This window comes from Saccopteryx bilineata, chromosome 1, assembly GCF_036850765.1.
Source record: "Saccopteryx bilineata isolate mSacBil1 chromosome 1, mSacBil1_pri_phased_curated, whole genome shotgun sequence".
NCBI lineage: Eukaryota > Metazoa > Chordata > Mammalia > Chiroptera > Emballonuridae > Saccopteryx > Saccopteryx bilineata.
Genome location: NC_089490.1, coordinates 189,152,450 through 189,173,818, shown reverse-complemented (window position 1 = coordinate 189,173,818; position 21,369 = coordinate 189,152,450). Strand labels below are relative to the sequence as shown.

Sequence of the window (21,369 nt, the reverse complement as noted above, 5' to 3'; positions counted from 1 at the left end):
TTTCAGGCTTTAGTTCCTTCCACAGGCTTGGGAAGTTCTCGTCTATTATTTGTTTGAGTATATTCTCCATTCCATTTTCTTTCTCTTCTCCCTCTGATATACCTATTATTCTTATGTTATTCTTTCTGATGGAGTCAGACAATTCCTGTAGGGCTTTCTCATTTTTTATTATTTTTGAGTCTCTTTCTTCTTCTCTCTGTTGTGCCTCAAGTTGTTTGTCTTCTATTTCACTAATCCTATCTTCAATCTGGGCTGTTCTGTTAGCTAAGCTTGTTACCTCGTTTTTCAGCTCGTGAATTGAGTTTTTCATTTCTGTTTGATTTGTTTTTATAGTTTCAATTTCCTTGGTAATATATTCTTTGTGTTCATTGAGTTGTTTTCTGATCTCCCTATATTGCCTTTCTGTGTTTTCTTGTATATCTCTGAGTATTTTTAAGATTTCTATTTTAAATTCTCTGTCATTTAGCTCCAAGGCTTCCAATATGTTCTTTTCTCCATAGATTTTTCCACATCTATTTGTGTTACCTCTCTTTCTTTTGTATCCATAATATTCGATTTCCTCTTTCTTATCGGCATCTGAGGGTGGTCTTATTGATAGCACTAATTAGAATTAATAAAGAGTAAAAAGTAAAAAAAAAAAAAAAAAAAAAAGGTAAAACACCCCACAAAAAAAAAACAGTAATAATTTATTATTTCCCCCTTTTTTTCTCTCTTCTCTTTCCCTCCTCTCCCCTCCTCAGGGAAATATCGTGCCTATAATGGAGGGCCTGATTTGGGGTGAAGAGTTCAAGGGGCAAAAAAAGGGAGTAGGGACCTACTAAATGCAAAAAAAAAAAAAAAAAAGGAAGAAAATCTTAGACAAGCATAAGATGATTTGCTTGTAAGTGATGGTCAACTAAGAGATATAATGAGAGGGATAAGAGGGAACCAGAAAAAAGGACCAAAAAAGAATAATAAAGAAGAAAAAATAAAAATAATAAGTAAAAATCTGTTGTATTAAGTGGAGCGAAGACTAAATACAATGGAGACCTTGGGTTGGGAGGACCCAAAATGCCACAAAAATAAACAAACAAGAAAAAAAATAAAAACAAAAGCAAAAAAGAGAAATAAAGCCAAAAAAAAGCCTTGAGTCCCAAATTAACTAATTTGCTCGTGATTGAGGATTATATAGGAGGAAAGTAAAATGAGAAAAGAAAAAGCGAATAGAAAGGAAAAAATAAGAAAAAGAGAAAAACGAAGGAAGAAATAAAATAGGAAGAGAAAAAAACAAAATAAAGCAAGACAAAAAAACAAAAAAACAAAAGAGGAGAGAGTGAGAGTTAAATGTTTTGGAGTATAACCTTAAAGGAGGGTGAGGATGAAGAAGAAAAATAAAATGCAACACTCATGGGTAGTGTAGTTCAAGAAAGGGGAAGCATAAGATGGGCAGAGAATAGAAGGACCGAGGTGGAGGAAATAAAGGCAAAAAGATAGAAGAAACAAACAACAACAACAACAACAAAAAATTAGTGGATCAAGTTGTAAAGTCTGTGGGTTTTTCTTGATTTTGAGAGGTTAACTTCTTCCTTTTTCTTTTCTCTCCCTCTTCCTGGTCGGTGACTCTGTACCCCAGGCTCTGCCCCTGTGTCCCTCTTAGGTAGGGATTTGCAGTTGATGGGATTCTATGGCAATGTCATATAATTGGCTTTAGTCTTGCTGGAAGTAAAGGCTTGTTGGCGTTTGCAGGGTCCAACGATGAGAGAGTTTGCTTTCCTGGATTCTCTCTCCTAGCCCCCCCTTTCTGAATTAGCAGCCTGGTGATCCAGCTATAAGGCTGCAACTGCTTCTGCCTGGGGAGTAAGAGGCTCAAAGAGCTGGGAAATCCCCATTCTATCCCCACTCAGTGCAAGGCTTTGGGAAAGGCTCTGGCAGTCAGGGCCTCCAGTGTAATCAGGCGGGGGTGGGAGTCAATTGTTGTCAAGGTGACTGTTCAGTGCCTATCATTTAGTTGGACCTCTCAACCCAGGCTTTCCACACTTTGTAGCCTGTTTTTGCAGGGAAGAAGAGGCACTAGTCTCTGCTTACGACTAGTGTAGTATAGACCTTATTATCTGCCAAGTCCTTCTTGTTAGCGTTTATCCCTGAATATGGAGGCTCTATCAATCAGAAGTTGCCCCCGCCCCTTTAGCGAGAGGCACTAAAAAATATCACGCCTCTTGTCTTGGATCGCTGAACTGAGATCTTATCAATTAGAACCAAGGGTGCGCAGATTTTATGGGTTAAGCTAATTTCAGTGATTGGGTCGCAGCTGTGTTTCCGAAGGTATTTTAGGCTGCCTGCGCGTGCCCCTCCCCCAACGCTTGATTGTTAGCTTGAATGGCTGGGTGAGGTGCCCCGCCCACGGAGAGAATCTCCCAAGCCTCTCCCGCTCGCCCCGCTGCTGGCGGCTGGACCGCACCAGGCGCAGGATAATGGAGCCCCCTGGGTGTGCGGGCCAGCAGGGCGCCCTGGGCGTGTGGAATGCCAAAGGCACGCGCGTGAATGGGGCGCTCCGGGCACCGGTGGCCGGCGACCCCCACTCGCAGTGTGCAGGCCGCTGGGAACGTCAGCGGTGCTCAACCGGACTGCGCGGCTGCTCGCGGTGGTGGTTCGCGGCGGCTGCTCGTGGCGGCCGCTCGCGGTGGCGGTTCGCGGCGGCGGCTCGCGGGGGCTCGCGGTGGCGGCTCGTGTCGGCCGCTCGCGGCGGCTCGCGGTTCCCAAGTATATGGGCTGACTCACCACAAGCGCACTTCCTTGTGGTTTGAAAGAACGTCCCTGTGGTCGATTCCTCCACACCCTCGTCTCTCAGATTTAAGTGATAACAGTCCTTTCGCTATCAGTTTGTGTGGAACTCCGGAATGCTCCGAGGATAAATTTTTCTGTTTCTAGTTGATAAATTTGTTGTGATTTAGGGGAGAGCTGTCGGACGCGCTGCTCACGGCGCCATTTCTGTGACGTCACCTCCTTTCTCTCTATGTGGGTTGCACTCCAAAACCCTTAACTCTCTCTCTCTCTCTCCTCTTTTCTTTTTTCTTCTTTTAGTGGTTCCCTCTTTTTTTCTCTCTCTCTTTCTTTTCTCCCTCTATATTAGTTTCTTCCTTTCTCCTTTACATCTCCTCTCATTCAAACTTCAATAATGAACAAATTATCTTATCTGGGACTCAAACTTATGTTTGTGGCATTTTGGGGGAGACTTTACTTCACCTTTTTAACTCACTAGCAGTGCTCCCATCCCTTGCTCTACATTTTATCTAGTTCTTGTTCCACTAAATACAATAGTAATTTTTTAATATGTCCCCCCATTTTCCTGTTTCCCTCTTATTCCTCTCATCATAACTCTTAGTCAACCAACACCTAAAAGCAAATCATTTTATTCTTGACCCAAATTTTTTCCTTATTTGCTTTTTGTGGGTCCATACCTCTTTTTTTTCTCTTTTTTCTTTTTTTGCCCCTTTATTACTTCTCCCCAATTTAGGTCCTCCATTACAGGCATTGTTTGTTCTATTTAGTACAATATAATTCACAGTTCACCACAAGATTATCTCAAGAAAGAGGGGAAAGGAGAGGAGAGGAAAAAAGGAGGGGGAAAATAATTTTCTTTATTTTAATTTTAATTTAATTTTATTTTTCTTTATTTCATTATTAATTTTTTTAAAGAACAACTCTTTTTGATTTTTTATTTTTTTAACTTTTTATTATTTATCAAATCTCATTAATACTATCAACAAAACCACCCTCAGATGCCACTAAGAAAGACAAAATTGAATATCATGGATAAAAACGAAGAGAGGTAACACAGATAGATGAGGAAAAATCTATGGAGAAAAAATTTAATATATTGGAAAACTTGGAGTTAAACAACAGAGAATTTAAAACAGAAATCCTAAAAATACTCAGATATATGCAAGAAAACACAGAAAGGCAATTTAGGGAGCTCAGAAAACAACTCAATGAACACAAAGAATATATTTCCAAAGAAATTGAAACTATAAAAAATCAAACAGAGATGAAAAACAATTCACGAGCTGAAAAATGAGGTAACAAGCTTAGCCAATAGGACAGGCCAGATAGAAGGTAGGATTAGTGAAATAGAAGACAAGCAACTTGAGGCACAACAGAGAAAAGTAGAAAGAGACTCAAAAATTTAAAAAAAAATCAAATTGCCCTAAAGGAATTATGTGACTCCATCAAAAAGAATAACATAAGAATAATAGATATATCAGAAGGAGAAGAGAGAGAAAATGGAATGGAGAACATACTCAAACAAATAATAGATGAGAACTTCCCAAGCTTGTGAAAAGAACTAAAGCCTCAAATTCAAGAAGCAAACAGAACTCCGAGTTTTCTTAACCCCAACAGACCTACTCCAAGGGACATCATAATGAAATTGGCACAAACCAACGGCAAAGAAAAAATTCTCAAGGCAGCCAGGGAAAAGAAGAATACAACATATAAAGGAAGGCCCATCAGATTATCATCAGATTTCTCAACAGAAACTCTACAAGCTAGAAGAGAGTGGACCCCAATATTTAAAGTCCTGAAAGAGAGGAACTTTCAGCCACAAACACTATACCCATCAAAGCTATCCTTAAAATATGAAGGAGAAATAAAAACATTCACAGATACAGAAAAGATGAGGGAATTTATCATCAGAAAACCCCCACTCCAGGAATTACTAAAGGGGGTTCTCGAATCAGATACAAAGAACAACAAAAAAAAACAAAGCCACAAGTAAAAGCTCCAAGAAGAACACAAGAAAACCAAATTTAAACTGTGACAACAACAAAAAGAAAGGGGTGCAGAGAGGATGGAGATTAATAGTAGCAAAGGACGATGGAGGGCAAAAGTACTCACAAAATAGTGCACTACAATGAACAGGGTAGGAACCCTTTTCATTACTTAAAGGTAACCACCATTGAAAAAACCACCACAGAAGCACATGATTTAAAAAAAGATAACAACAGAGGAAAGATGTATGGAATACAACCAAATAAAAACAAAAGATAGAAAAAAGAAAAAGAAGGATCAAACAAGATACAAAACTAACAGAAAGCAATCTATAAAATGGCAATAAGGAACTCACAAGTGTCAATAATTACACTAAATGTAAATGGATTAAACTCACCAATAAAAAGGCACAGTGTAGCAGAATGGATTAAAAAAGAAAAGCCAACTGTATGCTGCCTACAAGAAACTCATCTAAGTAACAAGGATAAAAACAAATTCAAAGTGAAAGGCTGGAAAACAATACTCCAAGCAAATAACATCCACAAAAAAGCAGGCGTAGCAATACTCATATCTGATAATGCTGACTATAAGACAGCAAAAGTACTCAGAGACAAAAATGGCCATTTCATAATGGCTAAGGGGACACTGAATCAAGAAGACATAACATTTCTTAATATATATGCACCAAACCAAGTAGCACCAAAATATATAAGACAGTTACTTATTGACCTTAATACAAAAACTGACAAAAATACAATCATACTTGGAGACCTCAATACACCGCTGACGCCTCTAGATCGGTCATCCAACAGAGAATCAACAAAGATATAGCGGCCTTAAACAAAACACTAGAGCACCTGGATATGACAGACATCTACAGGATATTTCATCCCAAAGTGACTGAGTATACATTTTTATCCAGTGTACATGGATCATTCTCAAGAATTGACCATATGTTGGGCCACAAAAACAACATCAGCAAATTCAGAAAAATCAAAGTTGTACCAAGCATATTTTCTGATCATAAAGCCTTGAAACTAGAATTCAACTGCAAAAAAGAGGAAAAAAATCCCACAAAAATGTGGAAACTAAACAACATACTTTTAAAAAATGAATGGGTCAAGGAAGAAATAAGTACAGAGATCAAAAGATATATACAGACTAATGAAAATGACAATATGACATATCAGAATCTATGGGATGCAGCAAAAGCAGTGATAAGAGGGAAGTTCATATCACTTCAGGCATATATGAACAAACAAGAGAGAGCCCAAGTGAACCACTTAACTTCCCACCTTAAGGAACTAGAAAAAGAAGAACAAAGAAAACCCAAAACCAGCCGAAGAAAGGAGATAATAAAAATCAGAGCAGAAATAAATGAAATAGAGAACAGAAAAATAGAAAAAATTAATAGAACAAAGAGCTTGTACTTTGAAAAAATCAACAAAAACTGACAAACCCTTGGCAAGACTTACCAAGGAAAAAAGAGAAAGAACTCATATAAACAAAATCCAAAATGAGAGAGAAGAAATCACCACGGACACCATAGATATACAAAGAATTATTGTAGAATACTATGAAAAACTTTATGCCACTAAATTTAACAACCTAGAAGAAATGGATAAATTCCTAGAACAATACAACCTTCCTAGACTGAGTCAAGAAGAAGCAGAAAGCCTAAACAGACCTATTAGTAGAGAAGAAATAGAAAAAACTATTAAAAACCTCCCCAAAAATAAAAGTCCAGGCCCTGACGGCTATACCAGCGAATTTTTTAAACATTCAAAGAAGACTTGGTTCCTATTCTACTCAAAGTATTCCAGAAAATTGAAGAAGAAGCAATACTTCCAAACACATTTTATGAGGTCAACATAACCCTCATACCAAAACCAGGCAAGGATGGCACAAAAAAAGAAAACTACAGACCAATATCTCTAATGAATACAGATGCTAAAATACTAAACAAAATACTGGCAAACCGAATACAACAACATATTAAAAAAATAATACATCATGATCAAGTGGGATTCATCCCAGAATCTCAAGGATGGTTCAACATATATAAAACGGTTAATGTAATACACATATCAACAAAACAAAGAACAAAAACCACATGATCTTATCAATAGACGCAGAAAAGGCTTTCGATAAAATACAACACAATTTTATGTTTAAGACTCTCAACAAAATGGGTATAGAAGGAAAATATCTCAACATGATAAAGGCCATATATGATAAACCATCAGCTAACATCATACTAAATGGCACAAAACTGAAGGCTTTCCCTCTTAAATCTGAACAAGACAGGGTTGTCCACTCTCTCCACTGTTATTTAATGTGGTACTAGAGGTTCTAGCCACAGCAATCAGACAAGACAAAGAAATAAAAGGCATCCATATCGGAAAAGAAGAAGTAAAGTTATCACTTTTTGCAGATGACATGATCCTATACATCTAAAACTCCAAAGAATCCACAAAAAGACTACTAGAAACAATAAGCCAATACAATAAGGTCGCAGGATACAAAATTAACATACAGAAGTCAATAGCCTTTCTATATGCCAACAAATAAACATTTGAGAATGAACTCAAAAGAATAATCCCCTGCACAATTGCAACAAAAAAATAAAATACTTAGGAATAAACATAACAAAGAATGTAAAGGACTTATATAATGAATACTATAAACCATTTAAGGGAAATCAAAAAAGATATAATGAGATGGAAGAATATTCCTTGTTCTTGGTTAGGAAGAATAAATATAATCAAGATGGCCATATTACCCAAAGCAATATACAAATTTAATGCAATTTCCATCAAAATTCCAATGACATTTTTTAAAGAAATAGAGCAAAAAATCATCAGATTTATATGGAACTATAAAAAAACCCAAATAGCCAAAGCAATCCTAAAGAAAAAGAATGAAGCTGGGGGCATTACAATACCTGACTTCAAACTCTATTATAGGGCCATGACAATCAAAACAGCATGGTATTGGCAGAAAAATAGACACTCAGACCAATGGAACAGAATAGAAAGTCCAGAAATAAAACCACATATATCAATATATAGTCAAATAATTTTTGATAAAGGGGCCAACAACACATAATGGAGAAAAGAAAGCCTCTTCAATAAATGGTGCTGGGAAAACTGGAAAACCACATGCAAAAGAATGAAACTGGACTACAGTTTGTCCCCCTGTACAAAAATTAACTCAAAATGGATCAAAGATCTAAACATAAGACCTGAAACAATTAAGTACATAGAAGAAGACATAGGTACTCAACTCATGGACCTGGGTTTTAAAGAGCATTTTATGAATTTCCATAGGCAAGAGAAGTGAAGGCAAAAATTAATGAATGGGACTACATCAGACTAAGAATTTTTTGCTCCGCAAGAGAAACTGATAACAAAATAAACAGAAAGCCAACTAAATGGGAAATGATATTTTCAAACAACAGCTCAGATAAGGGCCTAATATCCAAAATATACAAAGAACTCATAAAACTCAACAACAAACAAACAAACAATCCAATAAAAAAATGGGAAGAAGACATGAACAGACACTTCTCCCAGGAAGAAATACAAATGGCCAACAGATATATGAAAAGATGCTCATCTTCTTTAGTTATTAGAGAAATGCAAATCAAAACTGCAATAAGATACCACCTCACACCTGTTAGATTAGCTATTATTAACAAGACAGGTAATAGCAAATGTTGGAGAGGCTGTGGAGAAAAAGGAACCCTCATCCACTGTTGGTGGGAATGTAAAGTAGTACAACCATTATGGAAGAAAGTATGGTGGTTCCTCAAAAAACTGAAAATAAAACTACCTTATGACTCAGCATCTCTCTACTGGGTATATACCCCAAATACTCAGAAACATTGATACGTAAAGACACATGCAGCCCCATGTTCATTGCAGCATTGTTCACAGTGGCCAGGACATGGAAACAACCAAAAAGCCCATCAATAGATGACTGGATAAAGAAGATGTGGCACATATACACTATGGAATACTACTCAGCCATAAGAAATGATGACATCGGATCATTTACAGCAAAATGGTGGGATCTTGATAACATTATATGAAGTGAAATAAGTAAATCAGAAAAAACCAGGAACTGCATTATTCCATACGTAGGTGGGACATAATAGTGAAACTAAGAGACATTGATAAGAGTGTGGTGGTTATGGGGGAGGGGGAGAGGGATAGGGAAAGGGGGAGAGGGAGTGGCACAAAGAAAACTAGATAGAAGGTGAGAGAGGACAATCTGACTTTGGGTGATGGTTATGCAACATAATTGAACAACAGAATAACCTGGACTTGTTATCTTTGAATATATGTATCCTGATTTATTGATGTTGCCCTATTAAAAAAATAAAATTATTAAAAAAAAAAGAAATATAATCAAGAAGAAAAAAAAAAAGTGAAAGCTGCCAAAGATATCCATGCCTGTTAGGAATCTGTTATATATCAGCTCAGGCACACTGGCATCATCTCAACTAGGGGGCTGGCTATAGAAATAAAGAGGAGAGTAGGATGAAAAAGAATATGAAGAAGAATCAAAATTATCTTCCACTTACTGAAGGCAAAGGGGTGAAAAGATGGCCCCTGCTTATTGGACGGAGCAGGCAGAGGAAAGGCAGTCTGCAGTCTGGGCAAGAGAGAGAACCCATAGGAATGGTTGTGTGGTCCATTAAGAAGCTAATTTTGAAGAGAACATATAACTTGTACAGTGTTACTAGGCCAGTAAGGGGCAGAACAAGTACTTATACTTAAATCTAAGTTCAGACATTTCTACGGCCAGTATGAAGTTCTGTGACCACTGAGACGCTCCAAGGGATTATAAAGAACCGCAAACTTCTACAACTGTCAGTTTTGAGGTGCACAAACAATCAGACATACATGCAAAATTATAAGCAACTCCTAAAAAGTGTAAAAGAATAAGCAAAGTTCCGTTTTTATCTGTATGTTGCTTTGGGCTTTATGCAGAAGTAAGGAGCATGTTTACATCCTTCTGGGGCTTTCCACCCACCTGACTGTCAGAGCCTGGGCGACCTCAGACCTCACTCCTTCTAATGTTATCACTTTACAGATCAGGTATCTGATCCTGCACATTCAAATATTTATATGTAACTCAGATGGAAAGAAAGCTGACCTAAGCAATTTAATTCACAATAGGTCTATTTTAAGAGCAGACGAGAGTTAAGAGTCTTAGGTTTCAATTTCCTATATAAATCGGCAAAAGTGTTGGCGAATAACTACGTGGGAATAGAATGACATCCTTTGAATACATCTGAATCCACATCCAGCAACATACCCGAGGTCAGCGCAGAGGGTAGGCAGGAGACCCATCGCTCAACCCACGGGGTTTAGGCATCACTCAGCCTTGACAGGAAAAAAGGGCAGAAGATGCTGATCACTAACTACAACTAGTCATCTTCTAGCAGCTCACTCCCAGTGGTTAGGGGAGCTGTGGAGACCAGTGTTCCCCTCCAGCCTCTCCCTTAAGGGAGGCCCCAGTGAGGCTGGGAGACGCAGAGCCCTCAACCCCCACCACCTGCAGAAAGCACAGAATGAATGAGGAAAATCTCTTCAGTTTAGTAATCCATTAATGGGTTGAAAAAATATATGCTGAAACAAGTAAGTTTTATTCCCACTAAATATTTCTTTCTTATTTCCGATACCTGCCATAACTGTGAAATAAATATGTTCACATTGGGAGAAATACACATAAAAGGCCCATCCTTTACACAAGCCCAGCGCTTATCTTAAATTACCACAGCCAAAGTAATCACCTTTAAATCCGTCTGTTACCACAGTTCATTACATACGTTAAAGAAGCTTTTTCATTATGGCCGTTTATTGGTTTATGCTCCTGAAGAGGAATAAAAAAACATTTCTAATTCAGGTACTCGACCTTCTCGCAATTAAAACACAAATTTACTTAAGACCCTGGCCTTCCTGAAACAACCGTGTTTTCAAAATAGACACTCCGCAAAATTTGTTAGTAACAGCTGAGTGCTTAGGAAGAGACAAAGCTTCAATGAAAAGATTACAGTTCAGGAGCTCCGACGAAAGAACCTGTAAGCTCAGGGTTGACGCTTTCTGCTCTGCATTTGTGGCCTCTGATTTTAGTTTGGTTTTGATGACCCCTTTCCCTTTCCCTTTTCTCTCATTTGCCGTTCAATAGAATAATAAATCAAATGAAGAAAGAGCAGCCTGATCTTACCAAGGCAGTTGTTTTTCTCAAGTCCTTTCTTTCATTTTCAGGTTGGTTCCCAGCCCCACCTTATGTGGTGTGATCTGCGCCTTCTCCCTTCTGGTGACTCACCGAGGTCCAAAGTCTGCTGCGGCACTCAGTGGATGCTTGACCCACCCAGAAATCAGCTTGCTTGTGGGAACTCTCCCCTTTTCCTCTCTTATGGAGATGGAGTTGAGAAATGTTGAAGCAGTAACTAGAGCAGCAGTTCTCAACCTGTGGGTCGTGACCCCAGCGGGGTCGCCTAAAGCCATAGGAAATATATATTTTATTTAAAAATGTATAATAAATATGTATTATCCGATGGCTTTAGGCGACCCATGTGTTTTGGTCATTCGACCCCCGCCGGGGTCGCGACCCACAGGTTGAGAACTGCTGAACTAGAGGAAGAAATAAAGCAAGGACTCCCTTCTTAGATTTCATTGCTACCATCATAGCTTCCTTTCTCTCTCCTTACTGTCAGGCAATATTCAAGTGTCCCAAAGAAGTCAATGAAAACTAAACACTTAAGGTATTTTTCCAAAAATACTCAAAAGTGGCACACCTCAAAGAAGAAAAAAAAATGGTCACCTTCCACTCATTGATATATCAAGAGCAGAAGGAATGCATTCAGAATCTTGTTAGATAATCACAAATATAAGTATAGCTGCTAACGATGATACTGTTTGATGGGACATAGTTCAGGATACAATTCAGAACTCCTGGGATTGAGGCAGAACTGCTTTCCAGTTGGAAAAAAAATATCAAATAGATCATTTTGAACTTCTCAGTAGGTGAAAATCCAGTCACTCTAAGCAACATTTTATAGGCATATAGAACAATCTACTGTGGTAGCTGTGAAAGGATTATTAACACTTAGAGGTCAGTAGTCTTGACCTTTGTAAATGTCACTGTTTTGCTGAAACTAGAACTTATAAATAAAATGTTGTAATATTTCCCTTCAAACTTATAAATAAAATTTGATGTATGAGATAGCAAATTAATTATTTTAATATAGCACCTACATATTTAGTCTGTATTTGGGCATGAATAAGAAAGAATTTTTTTTCCATCACAGAGGACTGACACACACACACACACACACACACACACACACACACACACACACACACAAATTCTGTCCTCATGTCATATAAATTCCGGCTGGCAACTAGGTGGCAAGAAGGAAAGAGGAAACTACAGAGTCTTCTTTTACTTATTTCAATGTTGACCTTACATTTGGAAAAAGTGAAGGGTAATTCTAGCCAGTGTTTCTTCCATTCTATAGCCTTCAGGAACAGAGAATATCCATTTCAGAGCAATGCCCTACCCATTTATTCCCCCCAGCAGGGAGGCTTGCCTGATGAAAATGCAATTGGAAAAAAGTCTTTCTTATGTGGCACTGTAAACCATCTACCATATTTGGATTTTACAATATGTAGCAAATTCAAAAAGAAAAAAAGAGAGAAACAGAAGTTTCTGGGACATCAGCATCAAAGAGCTACAAAAAGATGACATAGGGAAAAAATTAATAGCCTATGAATATGCAAAAATAACTACCACTGCAAAGAAGCATGAATTTTGATTGCCTTTACATATATTCCTCTGTGTGCTTAACTATATTCCCAATCCATCAAGGAGTGATGTACACACACTTATTTATTAACAACCCCACAGTGCTATGTGCCAAATCTGTTCTAAGTGCTTTATAAATATCAAATCAATCAATTTGCATAACAACCAACGTTATACAGTGAGCATTGTAATCGCACCTACTTTACAGATGGGTGACACTGAGCTGAAGGGCCAGGGCTGAAACCAGCTGGTCTATAACTGGATCTCTACTCTGACCATGACGCTGTGCTGGTGGTTGCTTCCTTTCTCTGCTAGATAATCACAAAAATTTCCTTAAAATGTAGGCAACTCTTAAAAAAGAAATGAGGATAGTATTCTGCGATGAATGGCAAAGTCAGCACCAACATCCAAATTCACATTCTGGTATTCTGTAGCTTATGGAAAATGTGCTTTCTTTCCTGAAAAGCTTTCCTGTAAAACACAGGTCAACACAGAAGAGGAAAGATGTTTTCCTTTCACCACTCAAGAATACAGTGCTGCAATCCACTAAAAATACACGTATGCATTTTATTTATATATATTTAACAAATGCTGCCTTTCAAACATATATTGTCTATATACAAGAAGTACAAAGGTAGGAAAATAAAACTGAGATAATTTTTCCCTCCCACTCCAAAAGATGATTTATTACTCTGGGTGAGGACCTAGGTATAAGAATCAAGAACACTCTCTCACCCTCCCCCTCCAATGTAGAAAAAAGTAGGGAATCAATAAAACTCAGAAAAAAACTAGCTTGTATCTCCCATAGGGAACTCCAATACATGCTAAAGGAGTCACATCAGTTTTTAGTGTCGGTGAAAGAACAGACAGAAATGAAAATCGCTTCTTTACGTATTCTGTTTCAAACCAAATAATGAAGCAATTTTCAATGACATTAATGCATTCCCTTGTGAAACAACCACATCCCAGGGGCCACACTGCTTGCTCCCCCTTTTCTTTTAAATCCCTGAATACTCATTTGAAAATTAAGTTAGAGCCCTCATTACACTTGCTGTTTTATCCATTGAAAATTTTCAATACATTGTGAAAATTAATTAATATTCTACTGCAAATTTTTTTTCATTATGAAGTCATAGCAATAACATTTATTAATGTGTCATAATTTGGGGGGGATAACATACAAACTGAAAGTTTAGTAGAAATAATTTTGAGATAATTTGACAGGAGAGGGAAGACTCAGCACCCTACAATTGACCACAAGTTCCCTGCATTGATCATGAGCTGGATGCCCAACCCCTAGAAAATGATCTATGATTGAGTCATTGTAAACCTTACTTCAAAAAAGAAGAGGAAGAAACATATGAGCAATTTTTAAACAGTATGTCACTCCAACATTTCTGCATATAAATAAATGCTTACACAGACCTCAGACGAACTTTTCATTGTAGATTACACCACCTGCCGCCTACACTGTAGCACACACACCTAATTGTTCATAAATTATACTTCTTTCATTTCAGGCTTCATTTCTCTTCTCTATATCTCATTACACACACACACACGACATATCCTCTTCCAACCTATAACAATTCCAAGTTCCTTATCAGATCTTCTCTCTTATTCTAAAGTTGCACCTTATAACTGCCCCCTCCCTGTTTTCTACCTGGTCCCCATTAAAACTGGTTCCGTTCACTAGTCCAGCCCCACCGATCCAAAGATTCCCGAAGTCCTCACTCAGTCCTTTGCTGTCTCCCAGAAATGGAAGAGTGCCAAGTGGGGCAGCAGGTGGAGAGGGGAAGATGAGGGGGCCTGGGCACCCCTCCTTGGAAAACTATTATGCATTCAGAAAGCTTCAACTCCCCATGCCCACCTATCGCCTCATTGTCCTTCCTGTTCTTCCTCCCTCTGAGTCATCATTGTGACCCCACACCTTGACTTCTCACCCCACCAACCGGTCACCCAGAGTAAGTTTTGATTTGGTTATGTAAAAGAAGATACCTAACCTTTATTCACATATGCTGATTAGCATTTAGGTTTAAAGTAGGCCAATAATAAAGATATATAATCATAAAATGCCTAAGAAACTTTGTCATGAGTTTTATCGAATCACAACTCTCCATTCTTATCACAGGTGCTCAGTCTTTTTTAGTTCTTGCATAAGGAGCATAATTATTTCCTTGCAATAAAAAAGTCAAAGAAGCATTGTTTCACACCTTTCTAGAGAATGAATACAGAGCCTGTGGAAAAGTAAGTTTGAGTAACGGCCATGGAACTAAATAAAATGATACCCTGATGGTTTTGACAAAGGGTATGGCAAAGAGGTAATTCAAATTAGATCATTTCAAAAGTAAACACAAGGTAGCTAAAGAAAACATAGACAGATATTTTAGCCAAGTGATATTTGTAAAGGCTGTGTTAATATATAGTACCTGATATATATTGTAGAAAACATGTAGTAAATATTAACTAATTGAATAAGTGAATGAATAAAGTGCTTTCTTGGTTTCTACCAGGCTGTTAAAATAAATTTGAAAATATATAGCCATTTCCTACATTCTTCAGTTGTGTTATCACTGCTTCAGTCAGTCAACAGTAAAGATTTAGTTTTCTTGGATTATCAGTAGTAGGTTCCATTAATTTTACCTTCTCTTCCCAAAGCCCTTTCAGTCTTTGAAGATTGCCTGTCATACTGCCTTGTTGTTGAATTCAACTAGATCTAAAAAGCTCTATGTCACTGGCACATAAAATTCTGTACAACAGCTGGAGTAGTAAGGAGAGTATGCTGCCTCATCTCCAGAGTAGTTCTGGGCACTGGCATACAGGAAGGTCTGAGAGCAAGAGGTAGCAACTGAGTATCTCCACTGCTTAAGGTTTCTCCAGAAATAAGTGAGAAGTTACGTTGATGTTGGCATAAAAATGGGGCAGTCAAGGAGTTGGTGGGAAGTTGGAAAGACAACAAGATACAATATTGTCTCTCACAATTACAACACTGTGTTCCAGCAAAAGCACAGGTCACTAAGAAATCTCCATGTGATTATTATTTACATAGAAAGACTGTCTCTGCTCCTCTGTTCATAGGATTAGAATGGATTCAGAGAAAGAAGAAGGCACTTAGTGATTTGAGATTTTTTTAAAAAATTAAGTGAGAGGCAGGAAGGCAGAGAGACAGACTCCCACATGTGCCCCGACCAGGAGCCCCCCAGCAAGTTCCCTACCAGATGATGCTCTGCTATCAGGAGCCACTGCTCTGTTGCTCAGCAACCGAACTATTTTTATTGCCTGAGGCAGGCCATGGAGCCATGCTCAGCACTCGGGGGTCAACTTGCTCAAACAATTCAAGCCATGGCTGTGGAAGGGGAAGAGAGAGAGAGAGAGAAAGAGAGAGAGAGCAAGGGAGGGGTGGAGAAGCAGATGGTCACTTGTCCTGTATGCCCTGACCAGAAATCAAACCTGGGACTTCTACAACCCAGGTTGATGCTCTACCACTGAGCCAATGGCCAGGAATGAGTTTTTTTTTAACTATGAAATCTTTTATCTGGGTGAAAGGGTTCCCACTCTTTCTCTTATTAACCCTCTAATCTAAGACTAGATTTTTATACTTCCTGTACCTGTATCTATCTTTTCTCCATTGTAAAAGTTAGAAAATGAAGCTCACCTCCCATGCTTGTGAGTACCATGGTTGGCACTTAGTAAATACTCAATGAATGACTGGCAAGCATTAAACAGGAACTCATAAATGCAAATATATATATATGCATGCATATATACACATTTATATATTATATAATTATATATTATATGTTACATAATACATTACATACTATATACTGCTCACAAAAATTAGGGGATACTTTATTGCTTCATATTCATTTTGAAATATCCCCTAACTTTTGTGAGTAGTACTATCTAATATGGTATATACTATATTATTATATTATATTGTATAATATAAATTATATATTTATCATATATTATATAATGGTATAGTATATATTATGCATTTATATTATAGTTTATATTTATATATTATATGTAATATAGAGATATGCTTAAATGTACAGTTGAATCTTGAATAATGTCAGGGTTAGGGCACTGACACCCCAACTGAAAATTCATGTATAGTTTTTGACTCCTCCAAAATCTAACCATTTTACTGTTGACAGGAAACCTTTCTGATAACACAGTTGATGAACACAAATTTTGTATGCCATATGCATTATTTGCTATATTCTTATAATAAAGCTAGAGAAAGAAAATGTCATTAAGGAAATTATAAGAGAAAATACAATTACAGTATTTATTGAAAAAAAAAATCCACATTTCAGTGGACCTGCGCAGTTCAAACCTATGTCATTCCAGGGTCAGCTATATTTTAAAGAATTACAGAGGCAGGGAGGGCTGGTTGGTTTAGGTGGGTCACACAGGTGTGGCCCTCCTTCCCCCAAAGCTGCCTACACCTACTGCCATCTTCCCCCAAAGACTCTGCTCCTGCAGGAGGAAGGGAAATAGAAATGCCAGCCCCGGTACCGAGCTCCTTATCACAGAAACGATGGATGGTAGTAACGTCACCTGGGGCACTGCCCCTCTAGCGCCCTGTGCCTCCTCTTGCTGACTGCGGTGGAGGGCTCCGTATGTACACGCCGCCTAGTGACTAGAAGTGGGGCGAATGCTCCGTGGGTTGGCCAGCCAAGCATATATGTGGAAACTGCAAGCACAATGAACTGTTATAAAGGGGAAAAGCAGTAAAAATCAACCCACAAAGAGCCCTCAAGGGGATGGAGATTCAGAAACGGCTTCTCCAGTCTGTCTAGGCCAAGGTTTCCCACATCGCCACCGCCTTTCTTGGCCTTCCGTTCTTCAGCACCCTGCGCAGTGATTTTCTCTCTCGTGTGGACGTGACGGACAGGCCCTCCTGGCATTAGATGCTGCCTCTGCAGTAACTCTCACCCTCACCCTGGCTGGAGAATGTGCCTTAAAGCACAAGAGATGAGGGCTAATCCTGAGATACTGTGTTCTCGCATCACCTTCCGTGGCATTGTCACTGGGAACAGAAAATCACCAGCATCTAGTACTCTTTAAAATCGTCAAGAACAACTTAAATAACCTCTCCTCAAGAAGGGCTTCCCTGCCTCTTGGAATCAGAATGTAGTGAGCTTTCTCATATCCTCGTAATAATGAGCACTCGCCACTGCACGCTGTGGAAGGTTCTGTTTGTTAAGTTGTACAGAGGTCTCCTGCCTTCAGCGGTACAGTTCCCTGGACATAAGGAAAGTGACACTCATTGTGATCTACGATGGCACTGTCTCCAGACAGGCAGGAGTCACTAAATGTTACATAGCCGGATGAATGAATGAATAAATGAATGAATGACTAGGTGGAAATGTAGTGTTAGTGGAAAGTATAACACAGTTTTCCAAAGTGACATCTGGCTAGCTCTGAGAGCCTCAAGCCATCCAACAATAGCCTTGTTAATCCTTAATTCAGCTGAAAAACTTTCAACTCTGATAAGGGTCAAAAGAAGAGAAATTGACTGTGGAATACGGTTTCCCTTAGGAAGCGGAAGCCTTGTTATTTTGGCTCTTAGTTCAGCCCCAAATTCCGTCTGACCCACTGTATAGCAGAGTCACAATGAGAGGCCAGAAAAGGGGAAGGATATGGAAAGAAAAGGACAACAATAAGCATTGCCATTGGATGAAAACGATAGATGGAATCACTCAAGGAGAAAATCAAAATGAGAATGATAGCAACCTAAAAAAAAAAAAAAAAAAAAAAACTGCAGAGGAGTTTGAAGACCTATTCTCATGTCACAGATGAGATGACTAAGACCCTGAGTAGGCTGGAAGGCGAACACAATTAGTAAACTGAATCAAGGTTTTCTACCAACCATCTACCTTCTCCACCGGACTGTAATGCCTTTCGAACACAGTTCTATTGCTGCTCTGTTATGAATTTAAAAGTCCTACAGTAAAAGATAATAACATAACCATATAATAATAACATAAACACCTCTGAGTCTCTATTTCCTCATCAAAAAGGTGGAGTGATCACAATAGCTAATTCACAGAGCTTCTGTCAGCATTACATATAACGAGTATAAAGAGCTTAGGACAGAGATGGCATATAAGAAACACTCAATAAGTATTAGTATTCTCAGCCACTATCCTCTGCTTCAAACTCACGTCGATTTCAACACAGATCCTGCAGGGAAAGCTGGAATGAAAACAGAACTAATACAAGCCCAACATCTTGGCTGCCATGTCCTCAAAAATGAAGCCAATGATAACTATGCTCTACCATTACACCCCTGACCCTGTGGTAGCTGTTCTGTATATCACCTACCTAGCTGCTCCAATAATTCAAGGTGCTATATGCAAAACGACATACTGTGTGCACCCATGTTACATTTAAGAAACTGAATCTCTCTGCCTGTGCCCTCATGGCTGTTGCAAATGCATTGAGTTATAGAATAAGAGCTCAATTATTTTTTAACTAGCCTGAACATCATTTATGACTTAAAATGATGGCCCTAATGGTCCACATGTAACCACTCGGTCCCATTCAGTACCTAGCCGGGGCAAATTTGTTTATTTAACAGATACCTACTGAGCTTCTAATACGTACCAGGCATTTGCTGGGCGCTAGGATAGAGCAGTGAACAAAGCAAGCTAAAATCCCTGACATATTAGGACGACATTCTAGTAGAAAAATGATCCAGAATAGGAAAGGGCAGAAATAAAAGTGGTTAGCCTTTGGAAATGCCATCTTCTAAGCTCAATGATAAGCTGCCCTTACATTTGAAATAAAGAGTTTCTTTAAATAAAAGTTTTTCTTTCACCTTGACATTGTGCAAGGTATTCAGTAAGATCTTGGGATTGGCTTCTACATTAAGACCAATTATTTCACTCGATATGCCTTGAACTTTCTTATTTGTACAAGGAATCCAGATGAGAATAATACATCAAAAGAAATAACAAGAGAAAAATCTGTTAGCAATGAGGATAATAAAACACAGATAACTTAAAGCAGAAATACCAAATCTTTAAAAGAGAGGCATAACTTATGCCACCCATGGAAAGAGAACATCACAAAAGTCACTTTGAGGGCCATTCACCTAATCTCTAACATGCCCACCTGTCTCTCTCTGACTCTGTCTCCACTTAAATCTTTTAAAATGAAAGCAGCACTTGTAACTCAGGATCACACGCAAGGTTGGCACTGCAGAGTAACACTTCTCCCTCCACACCTGCTGCGACAGAAATAGCAGATCTAAATCCAGACTCTTTACCTACAGGTAGAGGGAACGATTCAAACATAACATGCTTTATTTGAGAAGCTGACTGTGTGGGATTTAATAGGACTTTGCATATTTTATATTGGTAAGTCATATGCCATCTTTATGCCTGTAAGATGTATAAGGAATTTATGCATTTGTATCTATTTATGCGTTCACGTGCATACACGATATGTACTATATATACACCCATGTATGCGTGTGGGAGGGTGAGCAGCCACCCTTCTGTCTGGAATGGAGAGAAGGATGCCACTACAGGAGCAGGAAGGAGAAAGACAAGGGAAACTGCAATGGGGCATCGGAAGTGGTGTAGTGTGGGTTTGCCATCCCTCGGTCATGGAGGGCACAGAATGGCGTGGGCACCTAACCCAGCCTTAGACAAAGGAATGGTTGGAGAAGACATCTCCCAAAAAGTACCACCTGAGCTAGTTGTGATGAATGGACAGAAGTAAGCCTAGGGAACATCTGGGAGCAAAAATGGGCCCAGACGGATGAGGTAGGAGAATGTGTGGTCCTGTGAAAAATTGAGTTGTTCAGAATACTTCTAGGGGAATACATACGGAGGCACAAGAAGCAATGTGTCCCTTTTTATTTCTTGTCATTGGGACCAGGGATCACATTTCGCTTATCTAGTATGGATGCCCCAGGGTAGCTGACACAGAGCCTTATCCATCACAGTGATCCAATAAGTGCTCTAAGTATTAAATAGCTTAGATTCAGTAACACTTGCTCAAGGAAGAGTAAAACCCAAATATAAAAATGGCATTTTTTGGAGATGACGTCAGAGTAATGGAGGGGTAGGAAGCGATACCGATAAATCTCCCCCAAAACTCAACAAGATCTTCAACCAGAAACAGAAAAACCTATACTTGGAGCCTCCAGATGCTTCGCAATACACCCAAAGGTATGGTCGAGTGAAAAATTGGCTAAATATATAACCAAACCCCGAAGGAAAAAGGGAGTAAGAAATGCTCCGCCCTCCTCACTAACCTAAACAGGGCGGCTTTCTCTGGTAACTGTGAATATAGAAACTGAGGCGGGCAAAGGGGGTGAATAGATCCAGGCTGCGGCACAAATAGCCGAACCAGGCTGTGGCACGGAGATCCAAGCCGAGGAAAAACTGATCCTGTGGCAACCCGGGCAATACAAGCTAACACTCGCGCCAAACCCAAACAAAGAAAGACAAGCGGGGCAGCCATTTTACCCGATCTCCTGGTTGGCGCATGCGCAGTTAGTGGGCGAAGGATTTCTTCCTAAGCCCCGGGAGTGGGTGCCCGTGTTACCCCACAGAGAGGCAGAGTCAGAGGCCTTTCTGTGGGCCGAAAGCAGAATCTCTGGGCAGCCCCAGCGCCCTGGGTAAGCTGTGCACGGGAGGGAGTGAGAACTAATTCCAACGGTGGAAATTTTCCGTGCTGGTGGGGGTTGCACTCAGAGGAAAACGCGGCCGGCCTCATATCCTGGTCTGCGCGCGCAGATACTGAGCGAGAGATTCCTCCGAGTGCCTCGGCAGT

At 39.2% G+C, this 21,369-nt stretch overlaps 1 protein-coding gene across 10 annotated transcripts in view; it reads right to left on the bottom strand.

The window, feature by feature from the left end:
- INPP4B (inositol polyphosphate-4-phosphatase type II B) overlaps positions 1–21,369 on the bottom strand; it is a 708,587-nt gene that overhangs the window by 474,670 nt on the left and 212,548 nt on the right. For 5 of the 10 annotated variants that reach the window (XM_066232888.1, XM_066232938.1, XM_066232836.1 and 2 more), the window contains exon 1: positions 10,984–11,052. The exons of 4 other annotated variants lie outside the window; for them this stretch is intronic. The gene's annotated coding sequence lies outside the window, so the exon portion shown is untranslated. Of the gene's footprint in view, positions 1–10,983; positions 11,053–21,369 lie in introns of those variants that run through there. One more of the 10 variants, XM_066232878.1, reaches the window with a different exon arrangement.